Here is a 19,538-nt window from a genome sequence, read left to right as displayed (position 1 = left end):
TCACTGAAGAAAACAATACTTTCAAATGTAGAATTAATTAAATAGAAAAGGTGAAACAAAAATTAACTGAAAAAAAATCACACATTAAGAACTAGAACAGAGTAAATGGAAAGTTGGATTTAGCTTTTGACTGTCTCTTGCATGCCTGTTATTTATTCTATGAGTTTTTCTCTTCTACCTCTCTTACTTGTCTTTTAAAGTCTTTTATGAATACTTCAAAAAAAGCCTCTTTGGGCTTGAGAAAAATTCATATCACTCTGAGATTTCCTATGTGGATATTTTGTCCTCATCTGAGTTGGTGTTTTGGTTTTCTCTGGCACCATAGCAGTTTTCTATGCTCAAGATTCTTTTCTGATTCTTGATCATTTTCTTTCCATTTCTTTTGGTATTTCCTTTTTTAAAAAACTTTTATGATCCAGTTCTGCTACTGGGATAAAGAGGGCACTGTCTCATGCTTTCTGTGGTGTTCTGAGGTTTGACTTTGAGCACAGGGGTCCTTTGTGTTTGCAGGGAGTAGCTTTGTCTGCTCTTTTCAGAAAACAGCCTGGTTTTCCAGAATTTGTCTTTTGACCTGGGACTAGAGGCTACCTCACTGATCAGCTCCTCTAATGAGCCAGGATTGGGGAGGGGGTCTCAGTTGCTGATTTGCTGGGATTAAACCTTCTCACCGTCTCTCCAAGAGTCTGTCTGATTTGGGCTGAACAGCCTTTTCACCCCAGTGAAACTGACCTTTCTTGCAATTTTTTCCAATTTATCTTGAAGTGGAGAGTGATATTATTCTATCAGACTCTATTCAGAGGGATGGTTTCATGGTGTTTTTGAAGGTAAGTGGAAAAGCTGGTGTAGCTTACTGGTTTCACTCCACCATGTTGGCTCCACCCCAGTATTTTTCTTCTTCTCTGTCTCTGTCCAATATCTTCCAGCAAATTTATGCCAAAAATGTGGTTCTCTCTTGGCATCTATTTCACCAGAATTTGTGATTCTTTAGAAACTTGATGTTTTTGAAGCCACATAGCACAAATTCTCTTAAAGAGCTTAACTTTTTAATTTTGGATAAGCTTTTGTGAGTGGAAATTTCTAAGTAACTCTACTTGTATAATCCTGTTATGTTTTTTATCCATAAACCATGCAGGGGCTCCATATGCAGTGCCTTCATGGATGTAAATCATAATCCTGTTCACATGCTGATTTCATGCTCTTGATTTTTTTTTTTTTATGATAATACATGGATATTTTCAAATCATTATGGATTATAGCTGGGAAGAACTTTATAGGGTACTACATCAAATCTTTTATTTTACCAATGAAAAGAGGAGTCTTGGGAAGTTAAGAGACTTGATTAGTGTCAAACAGCTTTTGAGTATACAATCTAGGATTTGAATAGAAGTCTTCCCATTCCGTTAGTCAGTTATCAATTCACTAAACTATATTGTCTAAAATATATGAGGCTACTTTTGGTTACCTACACATAAAACAAAGAAGAATGATCACTTTCATTGAATATTAGAGAAAGTTACAAGTTATATAAACCTGGAGGGTCTAGAAAGCCTTTACAGCAGATTTAAGCAGAAGAAATGTGATTTTTTTGTCCATTTCCTTGAGTGGGACAAGATCATTCTTCATCTAATTAGTGTAATAAATGAGCTTACACTTTAACCCATTTTCTTTTGGAATTAATCATCTCTACTCTACCTTTTTAATTAAGCATATTTAAAACATATACAAAAGGATTTAATTAGAGTTAGAATGAGTTTTATACAGAGAATGCTATTTGAGACACAAAATTCATTTAAACAAAATCCAAGAGTCAAATTGGACCTTGTGCCTTAAGATATATAGGTCCAAAAAAAAAGGTATACATGTCAGTTCTTGTGGATTCTTAAGTAAAACTTTCCTTCTTATTGGACTACATTTCAAAAGTTAATCTACTCCTATCTTAAATGAATCTGAATTTATTAAATTTCTTGTATTTTGCAAATGAGGCCAGACAGTTAGGAATAAGAGGAAGAAGGAGAGGAATAAAGAGTTGGGGAACAAAGTTCAGGTTAATTGTGATGTCTCTTGAACTGGTTTTCCTGATGTGTCTACTACCATTTTTGATCCTGCATTATTACTTGGTAATCCTCTTAGGAAAATATCATATTTTCATTTGTGTTGTCTTTGTTGACATGTATAACCTATCATGCTTAGGTTACTCTTACTAGCTGTTAAGCTACTTAAGGGGCAAAAAAGCCTCATTCATATCTTATTACTTTTTTTATCCATTGTCTATTTAATTCATTATATCAAGTAAGCAATTAATGAATGTTGAATATATGTCAAGTAACTTTGAATAGCACAAATTACTTCTTTCTAGTTATATTTATTGCATCCTTATGATTAGTAAGTAAGCCAATGAGCTTTAACTGTTTTTTTCATGGACATTCTGAGTATTCTGATGAAATCTATGAAACTCTTCTTATGATGTTTTTAAATACATTAAATGAAATACAGAAGACTAGAAAGGAAGCCAAATATATTGAAATACCTTTATGAAAATGTCTTAAAGTTCACAAACTTTCTAAAACAACTGATCCATGGACTCCCATCTATTATTCTCAGCCTAAGCATTTTTTGTCTTATAATATTTTGTAAATGAATGAGAAGAACCCACCCTGAGACAGTGGAATAAGCTACTTACTATTAGTTCTGTAATCAGAGTCCCTGGATGATTATTGAATCATTGTCTAACTACTAACTATCTGACATGGGCAACTTACTTAATATTTCTGTGCCTTAGTTTACTTATTTAGATCCCTTCCAACTACTAGTCTATAAGCTAATAACTGTCCCTCCCCATATCCATGAATGATAGAACTCAACAATTAATACAATATCAGTTCTAGAAGAGATTTCTTGAAGAATGGAGTGAAAACATCAATTACAACATGAATCCTTTTAGGATATATTTCTCAAAAGGATTAAAGAAGCTTCTGATTTATTAACTTAATAATAATTTAATTTAATACTAATTTAAGTTTAAATAATTTGATAATAATTTTAAATTGCTTGACACATTTAGTTTTAAAATTGAATGTTAAAATATGGAATGTTAGAATGGGGAAAAACTTTCGATTATAAACTGTTGGGGCTCAAAGGGACTTTGTTGGTGGAATTTTGAACTGATCCAACAGTTTTTGAGAATAATCTGAAATTATGCTCAAAAAGTTATTAAACTGCCTCTACCCTTTGACCCAGCAGTGCCTTCTAGGTCAATTTCCAAAGGTGATTAGGGAAAAATGAAAAGAACCTATATTTTGTAATGTTTTTATGGTAGCTCTCTTTATGTTGGCAAAGTACTGGGAATTGTGGGGATGCTTGTCATTTAGGGAATGGTGAACAAGTTGTGGTATATGCTTGTGATGAAATACTACTGTGCTATAAAAAATTATGAGTTCAATCATTTTATAAAAATAGTGGTTAACTTACAAGAAAAAATGAACAAAATTAATTGAACATTGTGTACAGTAATAGCAACATTATTTTAAGAATTACTTTGAGTAAGTCATTTTGACTATTGTAAATACCAAAATTACTTACAAAGGACCTGTGAAGGTAGAAACTATCTGTATTTTATGTACACTTACCTATTTATGTCTAATAATAGCCATCTGTAGACTGGGGGATTGGGAAAAGGAAAAAAAAGAAATTCACATTATAAATTTATTATATATTTAAAGGAATAGCAAGTCACATTTAAAAGACTTGCAGTTTCATATGCATCATCTTGTTTTTTTTTAATATTCTGTGTTATGCAAATACTTGTTTTATTCCACAAATTAAAAATCAAATAAATAAAACTTAAGAAGAAAAGTGAGTTATCATAATTATTATCACTATCATTGTTGAAAGGATTTAAATGGGAAGCAATATAATATAAGAAAAGTACTAGCTTTGAAAACAGAGCATTGTAAATTAAATTCTGCCTCTATGCCTTGTGACTTAGAGTAAGTCACTTAAATTCTCATTTTTCTCATTTGTAAAGGAAAAGTTTGAGAGGAAATACAGAAGAATGGAAAGGACATTGAAAATAGAGTTAGAGGGCTTCAGTTCAAATACTAGTATGGACACTATTGGTGTGAACTTGTGGCCACCATCACCCTGTCCTGATGTTATGATTTTTTTCTCTTCAATTGTAAAATAAAGTGATTGGATTGCATGCCCTATGAAGTATTAGATATAGATCTATAATCCTGTTTAAAAAAAAAAAGGTTTCTAATATTTTCTCTAGGTCTAAATATAGTACTTTGTCATCAGCCTCCTCTATTAGTGTTCAAATAGTTAAATATAAGATATGTGTATATATAACTAGTAATTTTAATATTTATTATTTTAGTTTTGTTTTCTCTATCCAGGTGGACTATAAAAGCAAGGATTCTTTTGTGTGTTTGTCTATGCTCAGGGCTTAACAAATGTTCATTATCACCTCCATTGACTCCTGAAAGAAAAATGGTTAGGTATTCCAAAGGAGAATACTGACAATGTCTAGGCAAGACTTCATTTGAAAATTTATCCTTTCTTCCTGAGATAAATATGATTCAAGCATACTGGAAGAAAACAATAGAGACAAAATTAAATACTGTGAAATTCCTGGTTTTGTTGTTGTTGTTGTTGTTGTTTAAATAAACAAACAAACACAGAATTCAGCAATAGATGACAATGGTAATGTCCTCATGTCAATAATAAAGGAAGGATAATTGTAGTTTGTATGTATTTTTAAAACTTTACCATATATATTTGAAATATTGTATGTATTTCGAAAAGAGCTGAGTAGAAGGGAAACAATGCATCATGAATCATCAAGACATCATTTGAAGCTCTCCTTTCTTGAGAGAAATGTTCCTCAAGTATCCCACCTATATAACAGTGTTGAGAAGTAGTCCTTGTTTTAAAATATCTGGCATAGGTGGAATGAAATGTTCCTCATATAGGCCAAAGAATAATATTACTGATGGATTATAATAATTCCTGGTCTTTACCTCTCCATTAGTAGATGGAAGGAAAAGACTGCTTTTGCTTCTATCTTTGAATATCTTGAACTTATAAAAGTGCCTGACACATATCAGATGCTTAATTAATAGCCTTTGAAATTAATTGACCAAAGATTACTAACCTTTTTTTTTTTTTTTGCATGTGTGTCATGGACTGTTTTGTCAGTCTGTTGAAATCTATATACTGCTTCTTAGAATATTTTTAAAATAATTGGAGCAAATGCTAAATTTTAGTCAAACATTAGTGATTATATAAATTGTAATCAAATGCACAGGTTTACAAAGGAAACCAATTGTTTTGAAATGTCATTTTCAATTTTTTAAAAGTCATAGATTCCAGATGAAGAGTCTTTTATCTAACAATATTAGGAAACTTATTTAAGACCAAGGTTAACAGGATAATTTAAATTCTCAAATGTAAAATTTTCCTTGTTGTTTCCAAACAGGTAACCTCTATTTGGAACCATGAAAGGAAGAACTTGGATTTATCTGATGAACCAGTGGTAAAATTCTCTTGGTCAACATATTTTGTATATATCACCTTATTCAAATAGACATGTCCAGTCCTAGAATGGTGTAAATGTAGTTAATAAAGAGAGGATGTTGCTGGTAGCTTTTATGATAAAAGCGGATGCCTAAAATAAAGATTTACGATGAGACAATTAAATTACAAACAAAAACCTTCCCCTCTTCTTATCATGTTTTTCTCTGTGATGACTTTCTACCTCTTTTAGACTTCTCTTTCATCCTAAATTTCTTTAAACCTGTTACATCTTCTGACTTTGTGAACCTTGGATAAATTCTGACACAGATAATTGTTAATCCTTTCATATCAATCATGCCTCTTTTTACCTGATTTTGTTTTCTTCCTTTTAAACTGGCAAAGACCTCAAATCACCAGTATGTGCCAGCCTTTCTGCTTCTGCAGAACCCCTACTCTGTTTTTTTCTGCTTTTGCCAACTTTGAATTATAACTTATCACTTTCTATTCAGAATACACATTCTAATGTGTTCTCTTTCTAAGATCCTATCCAAGTACATAGTAAGAATACTTCCTTGAAAGCAATGCCCTAATCAAGGGAGTGACTACTAGCAGACACTACAACAGTGTCTCATCATTGACTATCACTGAGGGAAATACATAGGCATTGCTGTGTCAGGTTTTATAGATAGTTATTTATGGGTTGAGAACTACCTTCTGTTCCCCTACAGAAAAGAGAACATTTTAAGAGGAAGAAACCAGTTTTAATAGTACACACTGGACTTTTGGAATAGGAGGGTATCTTCAATGTTGCATTCTTCCAGTATTCAATTTATGCTTGTTTTGTAATTTGGCATTTTCCTTATCCTTGAAACAAATTCACTTTAAGTAGGTTTATCTAGAGAAAGAAATGATAGTGGGGGGGGGAGAGGGGGGAAGAAAGGTGGAAAAGGTTAAGGAGATTAAAAGCTAATTTTTCAATAAATTACATATACAGACCCTTTAACTACCTCAATAAATGGAATCTGCAATTATTTCAAATAGGCTTGTAATGATGATGATAATGTCTATTTTATAAGATCTTGTACCAGCATCACTACCTCCACAATAAACTTGTCAGATGTCAACAATACGGGTGCTGTAATCTAGTTCCCAGGTTTATTAACTGCTCTGCCCTGTGGCATTTTCTCAGAATTACTGTATACAATCGAGCCAGAAGTCGCTTTTACTTCTAACATAAATATAAGAACGACCTTAATAAAACAGATGAATTACACTGCAGTGTAAATTAGACTGTTCTAATGGACTCCAGCCCTGAATGTATTGAAATAGTAACCAACGTGATGAGGTTCAGTATGGCAAAGACAGTGACTGTAAATCACCAAGGGTTGCCAATTTTTATTTTATTTTATTTGGTTTTAGTTTTATTTCATTGGGTTTCCCATCTGCATTTCTCACCTTTTGAGAGAGCAATTGATTGGCCTATAGAGTAACACTTATTCTTTTTTAATTCCATGTCTAGCATCATAACACCAACACAGAGGAAGGCTGTAAACTCTGGTTAGAGCATTTTTCCAATTTGACCTCTCTTCAAAGATTAAATCTAAACATGATGACTTGAGAATCATTTATAAAATCCCAGAATCAGTGTGTGTTAGGCTTGAGGCATTTTAAAGCTTTTCATCCATAGTAAATGCTTAATAATGTTTGTTACATTCCATTGTTGAAATTAGTAGGATTTTACAACCACAAATATCTTTGTAAAATAAATTGACAGAACATAGAAAATTACAGCTCCAAGGAAATCATGTATTAGAACTAAGAAAATGAGATCATAACATAGAGAATTTTAAGACAAGAAGAAACCTTAGAACATAAAATCTTAGAAAATATCATCTTAGAACAGAAACTGTTAAAATATAAAATAATGGAATTTATATAGGTCTTTAAAAACTTACAGACTTTATATATATTATCTCCTTTAAATCCTCACAGCAGCCCTAGGAGATACATTATATTATTTTCCTCATTTTAAAGATGAGAAGAACTAGATGAAGAGATTACATGATTTGCTAATTGTCACAAAGAAAAGTCAAGTTAGTGGTAGTAGCAATAGAGTGATTAACTTGGAAAGAGCATTAAAAGTCATCAAATCTGCTCTCATTTTATAAATGAGTAAATTGGATTTGAGAAAGAAGAATTACTCAGATTATGCTGTTCCTTTAGGGCAGAAAACTTCTTTATTTTGCAAGGTCTTAAACATAGAAGACATTAAATAAATACCTAGTTGACTGATTGGAAGAGACAGATCACTTGACTCATAATCCTTCTTTCCCTCATCCATTATGTCATGTTATTCATAATTAGGAAATATAAAATTTGAAACATGTATATATTACAGCTCAGAATAATATAACCTTTTGGGAAAATAGCATGTACAATTTATAAATGTATTTATGACTTTATATTTTGCTTATCAAGAAATAAGACATTCATATAAAAAAAACATTGATTCTTTTCTCTATAATAAATAGTTTATGTCTATAACATATATATATATATATATGAAAGTTCACATTTACAGATGAGAAATTTGAGACTCAGAAAAGTAAAATTTCTTATTAATAGCCATCTAGTTAAATAATGATAAAAATGGACTTGAACATTGCTATTCTGACTACCATTTTGCTCACTGGATCTTATCCTTCCTCTTTTTGGAATGAACAAAAACAAGCAAAACAAACAAACAAACAAAACATGGTTCTCTTACCTCAAACTCCACAAAGCATCATTTGCTTTTGGAGCGTTAATATTTTGCACTTATTGAATAGCATGGTAAGTTGTCCTTTACTCTTGAAGAGGACCAAAATGACATTATTATGTTAGAGTTGAGTTACAGTATGTCCAATCATGGCTGATCAGACCAATAAGAGCTCAGAATGCTTTGTTACAGATGGACACAAATAGTTTCTAGGAATATTTTGTAATGCCAGAGAAACTGAGCAAGACAGAGATTAGAGACCAATAGTTTATTAAATAGAGAGAAACTGGGACCAGATGGATCCATGTTTGGTCCCAGGGCTGGACAAGACTATCATCTCAAAGAGTCCAGCAGTAAGTATTAGAGGGCAAGCTTTTTTATAGGATAATAAAAACAATGACATAATGGGGGAGGTACCTGGATGGGGATAACCTAATGGAGGGGGGAGGCCCCTAGGATGACACAATGGAGGGAGGTTACTGATATTCTAATAACATCAAAAATGAATAAACCTTTATCCTGTCAAACATTAAGAAGGAATAACTATAACCTAAAGATAAAAAAAACCTTTATCTCATCAACCATTTAAGAGGGAATGATTATAGCCTGGGGTTTTGGGGCAGAGCAAATGAGGTAGACCTTTATCTCATCAAACATTAAGAGGGAAAGGTTATAACCTGAGGCATAATAACTACATAGGACAATGGGGAAACTAGGTCAGGTCATCAAAAAGGAACTTTGGCACAACAATTTGGGGTGGCTTCTCCAGTTTTGAGCATCTTGCATTTCTTCTGAGCTAATTCAATTCTGTTTCCTTCAACGAGCACAGCACCTTTTCTGATAAGGACATGCCATACTGAGTGGTCCTATCCTCCCATGTGGTACATACAATCAATTCTAAAATTCTTAAGAGAGACCTTGAGAGTGTCTTTTTATCATTATTTTTCTGACTACCTTGTGAATGTTTTCCATGTATGAGTTCTCCATATATAAAATCATTTTTCTGGACAGCTTACATTTGACATTCAAACACTGCAGTCAGCTATTAACTAGCTGTGTGGCAGTGGGCAAATCATTTCACACCAAAAGCCTCAAAATACCATACTGAGTGAAAAGGTGACTACCTCAGGTTAAAGTTTTAGAGCAGTTCCTTGGAACTGCAGAATTAGGAAGATGAGTTCAAGTCCTACTTTAGACAATTATTTGCTCTGTAAGCATCATCATAATATTTAACTCAGAGGATTAAATGAACCAATACAATTAAAACTCTTTGTAAACTTTCAAGTATTATATAAATACAAACATATTATTGTTATTATATGTCTTCAAATAGAAGGCTCTATAAATTACTATCTTTATAACCTTGGGGAAATAATTTCATGGCTTTGAGCTTCAGTTCCCTGTAAAATGAAGTCAGGCTAGATGATCTTTAATGACCTTTCTAATTATAAATATATGATTCTATGATCTTAGATCAAGATCCCCAAAATATCAAGATTCATTCTCGGTATTAGGAAAATCTTGATAATGGAGCTATACAAATGTCCAATGGACTGACTCAGGTTTTATTGAGTCTCTCTCTCTCTCTCTCTCTTTCTGATATTTAAGTGGAGACTTGATGACTACTTATCTTCTTATTTAGGTATGGACAGGACAAAATAGCCTATTTAATCCCATCCCCCTCTGATACTGTTGGTTCCTATCTAGTTCTAAATCCACTTTATTTTGACTTTCTACTAGACAATTGGGTTTGATGGAGTTCACCTTCAAGATCAAAAGACAATGCTAAAGTTCTGAAAAAGGAATTCTGGGTACCAAGGACTAAGTTGCTGACAAAGGCCAAAGTTTAAATAAAACATGTTCGGTGGAGATGAATCAATACTTTATTTGTTAAGGAGAAGTAAAAGTACAAAAAGGCTTGTACAACTGAGCATAAAAAGTGGGAAATCAATTCTACTTAATTCAGAATGCTTGAAGAGTCACCTATGCCATTATGCATGAATAATTCAGGATCAGAAATTTATTGCAGACACATATTGTTTGCTTTGGATTTAGATTTGCCCCTCGTTTGACCCAAATCCTGTAAAGAACGATATTCAACTAATTGAAATAACATTTTGCAAGTAAGACAATGCCTGTGGGATATTTCCAATCTGATCTCAAAATAGAATTTGGACTGCAGGAGAAGCTGATGAAATTTATATAAATACTGAGATTTTACAGTGGGTTAACAAGGCTAGATAAGGGTTTTATTCTTTGATCCAATTGCCATGGTAAAATGAGTCAGGACACCAAAGTATGTCTTTTGTAATTCCTTTTTTTCTCTTACAGGTGCTAATCACATAGAAGAATTCTCTTGTGGTACTTTCTGGAAGGATTATAGCCACACTGAGGCAGAACAATAAAGATCATAGCTGAGTTCTTGCAATAAATTCCCCTTCTGTCTTCCTCCCCCCACTCCCAAGCAATTCCTTCTGGTTATTGAGGGAAGCAATGACACAACACAGCCACAAAGATTATCTTAGCTTTCCTACCTGGAAATAACTCTTGTTTAATGTAATCATTTTTAAAATTTAATTTAATGTATTTTACATATGCTGACCATTGCCCCATTCTTCCTGGGCCAGGACTGTCATATTCCATGACCCTCATCACAAGATTCTCTGGTACCTTCAGGAGTTTGGGGTATCTGTTCTCTCTCATTTAATCAAGATTCAGAAGCATAATTCCTCCATATATTACCTCAATTTTGAGGGGCAGGGTGGTTACATTGAAAATTAGCTTAGTTCCTGTGTAGAATTGCTCTGATCAAGTTCACATCCATATTCTCTAATACTTGTTGCACTTTCACTCATAATCCACACACTATCACATTCTAGTGGGGAGAATTTGAATACTCTTTGCTCCTTACTGAAACTTAGAGATTTTTTATCTCTTGATGCCATTATTCAACAAATTCTCCTCCTTTGAAGTTCATTTCATCCATGTTTTTCACACAATCAGGATTCTGATCTCTGTTTCCCAATTAACCTCAAGGATACTCTCATTTCTTCCTTGTTGAGTTAAATGTTTGGTTCATGGTCTTTCTCTCCTCCATTTTCCTATCCCACCACCCTTTATAAGAAGTGGCTTTCAACATACATAGTGATACTTTCTCAAATTGTATCCCCCTTTAACTTCCTAGTTTTTCAACTTCAATTTCCCATGAGCTATTCTTCCAATGACCCTAGCTATACACAAATATAGGACATGACCATACATATAAGCTTGATCAACATCTAGGTGATGCACTCTATCAACTCCTGGGCTTAGAATCAGAAATATCTCAGTTCAAATTCAGTCACACAGCCTTACTAGGTATCATTCTAATATCTATTTCTCTATTTCCTATAGACATCCTCATGTCTATAACCCAAAAAACCCAAGACAAATCAAAATATTTTTGTTGATCCATACATACCTGTTAGCTTTCTCTTTGACTTTACAAATAAATTCTTTTAGAAACTGACTATAATAATTGATTCCACTTTGTTTGAGTACTCTTTTTAAGTCTATAACATGGTATCATAATTCATTTAATTGAAACTAACTCTTTCCAAGTTAATATAATTCAAAGTCAACTCAGTTCAAATTTATCATTGATCTCATAACTGAGACACTGAATGATCTTCTACTCAATTTTTATCTTCTTTTTCTCTCTGTAGCTTTTGACAAAGTTGAATCACTTCTTTTCCCTAATATTTTATTCTCTATAGATTTTCATGATACCAATTCAGGTTCTTTTGCTATCAAACTCCTCTTTTTTTCACTATCGTTTTTCTGGGTTTTTATTCACTTCTTACCCACTAACTGTAGCTGTTCACCTTAACTCTATCCTTGGTATAGAGTTCTTCTTCTTCTCTTCCACACTCTGTTTGATGGTTCAATTCCTGTGGTTTCAATTATCACCTCTATTCAGATGATTCTTATGTCTACTTGTCAAGCCATAAACTCTCTCCTGACTTCAAATCAAAATCTTTACTTTTCTTTAAATATCCTATTCTGGTTGAGTGTGCTGTCATTGATTCAGTACCACAAGCTAACAACCTAAGTGTGATCACCAATAATTCACTCTCTCATTTCCATATCTTATCAGGAACCAAATCTTCACACTGCCACCTTGTCTTCATGACTTTATGCCTGGACAATTACAATAGTTTGGTTGATCTAAAATCTTAAAATCTCTCCTCACTCCATTTCATTTATCACTCAACTATTAAACTCATTTTCCTAAAGAACAGTTTTATGTTCATAATCCATAATTTCCATAATATTCAATTGAGTTCAGTTTTTATTACCTTCATATATATATGTATATATATAACACACACACACACACACACACACACACACATATATATATATATATATAAAATATAAAATATTCTGTTTGACTTTTATATTTTTAACCCCTTGCTACATTTCTAAGGTTTTAATTTTTTTGAAAAAGGAGGGAAAGAAGTAGTCCTACCAAATACCTTTATGACACAAATAAGGTGCTGATAGCTAAACCAGGTAGGGTGAAAACAGAGAAAGAAACTTACAGACCAATTTTCCTAATGAATATTGATTCAAAAATCTTAAATAAAATATTAGCAACAAGATTAGAGAAAATCATCCCCTGGATAATACACTATGACCAAATTGGATTTATACTAGGAATGCAGGGCTGGTTCAATATTGGGAAAACTATCAGCATAATCAACTATATCAATACCAAATTAACAAAATACATGTGATTATCTCAATAGATGCAGAAAAAGCATTTGATAAAACAACATCCTATGAAAAACTGTAGAGAATATAGGAATAAATGGACTTTTCCTTAAAATGATTAGTAGCATCAATGTAAAACCATCAGCAAGGATCCTATGTAATGGGGACAAATTAGAACTCTTCCCAGTAAAATCAGGACTAAAACAAGACTATCAGCTATCACCATTACTAGTCAAGATTGTATTTGAAGTATTAGATTTGGCAATAAGAGAAGAAAAAGAGATTTAAGCAATAAGAGTAGGTCATGAGGAAACCAAATTACCACTCTTTGCAGATGATATGATACCATACTTACAGAACCCTAGAAAATCTACTAAAAAACTACTGGAAACAATTCACAACTTTAGCAAAGTTGCAGGATACAAAATAAATCCACATAAGTAATCAGCATTTTTATATATTATCAGCAAAGTTCAGCAGCAAGAGATACAAAAAGAAAGTCCATTCAAAAAACTGTTGATAGTATAAAATATTTAGGACTCTATCTGCCAAGGGAAAGTCCGGAACTATATGAACACAACTACAAAACATTTTCCACACAAATAAAGTCAGATCTAATCAGTTGGAGAAATATAAAGTGCTTGTGGGCTAAGCTAATATGATAAAAATGACAATACTACCTAAATTAACCTACTTATTTAGTTCTATAACAATCAAACTTCTAAGAAATTATTTTACAGACCTAGGAAAAAACAAAGTTCACCTGGAAAAACAAAATGCCAAGAATTTCAAGGGAATTAATGAAAAAATGCTAATGAAGGTGGCCTACCTGTGCCAGACCTAAAACTATATTATAAAGCAGAAGTCATCAAAACCATTGGTACTGGCTAAGAAATACCGTTGTCAATCAATGGAGTAGGTTGGGATCACAGGACATAATAGTCAATAACTATACCAATCTAATGTTTGACAAGCCCAAAAACCCCAGCTTTTGGGATAAGAACTCACTATTTGGCAAAAACTGCTGGGAAAATTAGAAATTACTGTTGAAGAAATTAGGGCTTGACCCACACCTACTACCACATACCAAGATAAGATCTAAACGGGTTCATGATTTAGATATAAAGAGTGATATTATAAGCAAATTAGAAGAACATAGGATAGTTTACCCCTTGGATCTGTGGAGAAAGAAGGAATCTGTGTCCAAAGAAGAACTGGAACTCATTAGTGAACATTAGATAGATAATTTTCATTATATTAAGTTAGAAAGCTGTTGTACAAGCAAAACTAATGCAGACAGGATTAGAAGGGAAGCAATGAATTGGGAAATCATTTTTACATTTAAGGTTTATGATAAAGGCCTCATTTCTAAAATATATAGAGAATAAACTCAAATTTATAAGAATTACAGCCATTCTCCAATTGATATAAATGGTCAAAGGATATGAACAGACATTTTTCAAATGAAGAAATTAAAATCATTTCTAATCATATGAGAAAGTGCTCTAAATCATTATTGATCAGAGAAATGCAAATTAAGATAACTGAGATACCACTACACTCTCTCAGATTGGCTAAGATGACAGGAAAAGACAAGGACAAATGTTTGAGGGGATGTGGGCAAACTGGGACATTAATACATTGTTGATGGAACTGTGAACTGATCCAACCATTCTAGAGAGAAATTTGGAACTATGCTCAAAAAGTTATCAAAGTGTGCATACCCTTCAATCCTTCAGTGTTTCTATTGGGCTTATCTCCCAAAGAGATCCTAAAGGAAGGAAAGGGACCCACATGTGCAAAAATATTTGTGACAGCCCTTTTTGTAGTGACTAGAAACTGGAAATTGAGTGGTTGCCCATCAGTTGGAGAATGGTTGGGTAAATTGTGGTATATGAATGTTATGGAATATTATTGTTCTGTAAGAAATGACCAGCAGGATGATTTCAGAAAGGTCTAGAGAAACTTACATGAATTGATGCTGAGTGAAATGAGCAGAACCAGGAGATCATTGTACATGGCAACAAGATTACATAATGATCAATTCTGATGAATTCATGCTAATTCCACAACGAGATGACTAATGCCAGTTCCAATGATTTTGTGATGAAGAGAGTCATCTACATAAAAGAGAGGACTGTGGGAACTGAGTGTGGATCACAACATAGCATTCTCACTCTTTTTGTTGTGGCTTGCTTGCATTTTGTTTTCTTACTCACTTACTTTCTTTTTTTGATCTGATCTTTCTTGTGCAGCAAGAGAATTGTATAAATATGTTTATGCATATTGGGTTTAATGTATATTTTAACATGTATAGCATATATTGGATTGCTTGCTATTTAGAGGAGGGGGTTGGGGGAGGGAAAAGAAAATCTGAAACACAAAGCTATGCAAGGATCAAAGTTCTTAAATTATCTCTGCATATGTTTTGAAAATAAAAAGCTTTATTAAAAAAAGAGAAAAAGAAAGAGCCAATAGAGTACAACAGAGTCAGGAAGGCTAGATTGCTCTAGAATGTGAAAATTTAAAAGGACATTAAAAACTTAGACTTACTTAGAAATCTTTATGGATTAAAAAACAAAACCTCAAGAAGGTAAGTGAATGCTTAGTAATACACAAAAATGAAAGACATAGAATTGGAAAAGAGGTACTTTTACTATATGTATTACTGTATGTATATTAATACTGTATGTATAAAGAAGAATACACCATGCTTTCTCCTCATATTGCTTCATTGTTTGATTCATTACAAATACTCCAAAGTACAATACATATAATATATTCTTTTAAAAAAATTCATTGTCTTAAAATAGTCATTCACTTAAAAATATATCAGTTAAGCAATTACTGCATAAAAATGTTTTGTTCTTTTATTTTGAATGATCTTTGTGAGTTTATACATCCATATTTTATTTGGGAAAATATACTGGAGTGGTTTGGTATTTCTTCCTCCAGTAGATTAATGCACACCAATGTTAAGTGACTTGCACAGGATCATATAACTAGTGAGTATCTGAGGCTAGATTTGAACTCAAGTCTTCCTGACTGCAAGAGTAGCATTCTTTCCACTGGAACATCTAGCTGCCTCTTACTATTTCCTTTATCATCCATATGAAATATGGTATTCAGGACAGAGTCCATGATCATGAGTCACCATTATCCTTTTTTCTATTTCTCAACACCATCATGTGAAGGTCTGAAATATAATACCTAATTTGGCATTGTTCTGCACTCAATGGGTTCCTAATAAATATCCCTTGCTTTTGTACAACATTATTGTAAATCTAAGAAATTTATTAATAAAGTGAAGTGATAAATAATCTAAATCACAGACAAATTGAATTTTAGCTTTAGAAAGTAACTTAGTATTAAAAGTCTTCCAGTTTAGATGCTACTATGGGATGTGGAAATGATTAATGCCTCTTGTATTTCAGCTATTTATGGTAGCAATGAATTACACTTTGTTGTATACAGTCTGGTTAATGATCTGCCTGTAAATCTTAGATTGAGGCAGAACAAAAGATCTCTGCCAAAGGCTCTCTATGATCAATGGGGTAGACTGGGGAAATTCAGAACAGGATAAGACTTTTCTGATTTTTCTGATTAGTGCATTCTGGTGCACTAATCTTGAGATCAAAAAGGTTATAGAGTTTTGAGGACTAGGGGTAGATAAGATAAATAATCTACTAAGAGAACAACATTTAGAGGATCAGTGTAATGATGGAGAAATTTTAAATTCACTTTTATATATAAATGTACATATATTAGATACAGAAGATTCTATTCTTAGCAATAGCTATGTTTATTTTGTGAAGATTCAAGATGTCTGTGTTGCAGTAAAGGCTCAAACTCGTGAACGGAGAGGAATTGTATATAAGTTATATTGTACTTACATAGTACTAAGTTTTGAATTTTACATATATTTTTATTTCTTTTGATCCTTATGATAGTCTTGTATATAGGAGTTATCATCTTCATTTTACAAGTGAGAGAGAGGCCATTTGGAACACATCAACTTAACCTGACAGTATATGTAATGCCTTATGTTCATTATCCCTCACCTCTGCAAAGGAGGAAAGGAAAAAAGGAAGATTTTTTTGGCTTTTTTTTCTTCAGGACAAAGCTTGATTATCATAACTTTTCAGTTTCTAATTTTTATATGTCCTCACTGATTTTTATTTATTACGTTTACAGTGTAACCATTGCTTTCCTTAGTCTGTTTATGTACTTACATCAGTGCATAAATTTCCTCTCATGTACTTCAATGCTTTTTGTTCATTATTTATCCCATTGTATTTATAAACCATATTCATTTAGCACCCCAGAATTGATCAAGATCTTCTCTGTTTCTAGTTTGTAGCTCTTGGAAAAAGTGCTGGAATTATGGTATATTTGGTATATATGAAACCAATTTTTTTTCATTACTCAGTGGTGTGAGATAAATTTTGCTTCTTTTCTTTTCTGTTAGCCAAATAATCTATGTTCCAAGCACTCCCAACTCTTAAAAAGCTGCAAATAAGGATCCCACTCTTTCTATGCATAGGGTATTGCAGAATGAAAGTTAGAAGACCAAGAACCAGCTCTTTGCTATCTCTTTCATGAGGTGAAATTAGTCAATTGTCTAAGAGCAATCCACTAACCTAAGAGATTATAAATCATTGATAAACATTACTGTTCCACATTTCTTGCTCTGGTATTTCTAGGTATTTGGACTGAAGTAAAACAGAATCCATTGTAATCATTACTCTCACTAAGGGAAGGGCACATAGTTGGACTTTAATATTTGGTATTTTGGATACTTTTAGAATAGATTTGTATATTCACCTAATGCATTTTTGCATGTTTTTTTTAAATTATTATTTCTGATTCAGAAAGATATCTAAGCATATTATAAATCTATCTGGGGGCAAAGGGAAAAAGACACCAGTTGGAACATTCTAGATCCAAAGATAAGAATTCCTCTTTTTAAAGAACTGAACCTCTCAAGAAATATGGGGCATTTTTTTTCACATATCAAACATACTCATGAATAATTTGTGAGGTCATCTGATCCAGCTTGACATGCAAAAAATCTCTACAAAATTTCTAAACGTCTTTATCTAACCTTTTCTTGAAGATCCCCAATATCAGGCTACTCCAAACTTTCCAGATTATCATTTTCATTTTGTGACAATGTTTTTTAATAATTACTTTTTATTTTTCAAATATATGCAAAGATAATTTTTAATATTCACCCTTGTAAAACCTTCCCAATTTTACCCCTCCCTTACTCCCATCCTCCTTCCTTAAACATCAAGTAATCCAATGTGTCATAATATATGCAGTTCTTCTATACATATTTCCACAATTCTCATGCTGCATAAGAATACTCAGATAAAAAAAATGAGAAAAAACAAAAAGTAAGCACATAAAAACAAAAACATGAAAATACGATGTTGGGATCCACACTCACTTCCCCCAGTTCTCTTTCTGGGTGCAAATGGCTCTCTTTATCACAAGTCTATTAGAATTGACCTTAATTACTTCATTGTTGAAAAGAGTCAAGTCCATCAGAATTGATCATTGTATAATCATGTTGTTGCTGGGTACAATATGATCTTGGTTCTGCTTACTTCACTTAACATCAGTTCATGTAAGTCTATCTAGGTATTTCTGAAATCATTCTGTCTATTGTCCCTTATAGAACAATAATATTCCATAATATTCATATACCATAACTTAGCCATCCTCCAACTAATGGATATCCACTCAGGTTCCAGTTCATTGCACACTACAAAAAAGAGTTGCTACAAACATTTTTGCACATGTGGGTCCTTTTCCCTTTTTTATGATCACTTTGGGATACATGTCCAATAGAGACACTGCTGGATCAAAGGATATGCACAGTTTGATAATTCTTTGGATGTAGATCCAAATTGCTTTTCAGAATAGTTGGATCAGTTCATAACTCCACCAGCATTGCATTAGTGTGCTAGTTTTACTACATCCCCTCCAACATTTATCATTATCTTTTCTTGTCATTTTAGCCAAATGTGAAAGGGTGTAGAGGTACCTCAGAATTGTTTTAATTTGCCTTTCTTTTATCACTAGTGATTTAAGGCATTTTTTTATATAACTAGGAATGGCTTTAATTTCTTCACAAAGACCACAATTTTATGGAGTTTTTCTTTATATCAATATAAAATCTTCCACACTTAAATTTCTATCCATTAGTTCAGACTTGCAGAGTTAATACAATTTGCCCTATTCATGAGTAGTATTCACATATCTGAGCACATGATAATACCTTTCCTTCCCATTCTCATTTCTTTACCTCATTCTTTTTTCTAGGATAAACAATTCTAGTTTCTTCAATCAAACATGTTGTGACACACTCAGATAAAAACCCACCAAATTAAAAGGGGATGGGGACTCTCCTGCTCTGTTGCTGTTCTATGTACTTGCTATATCCATCTGCAGACATGGCACCAGGGACATCCTCCTCCCTCAGCTTAAATGCTGGCAACATCTG

The sequence above is a fragment of the Antechinus flavipes genome, chromosome 1 (assembly GCF_016432865.1).
Source record: "Antechinus flavipes isolate AdamAnt ecotype Samford, QLD, Australia chromosome 1, AdamAnt_v2, whole genome shotgun sequence".
NCBI lineage: Eukaryota > Metazoa > Chordata > Mammalia > Dasyuromorphia > Dasyuridae > Antechinus > Antechinus flavipes.
This window is presented reverse-complemented; position numbering follows the sequence as displayed.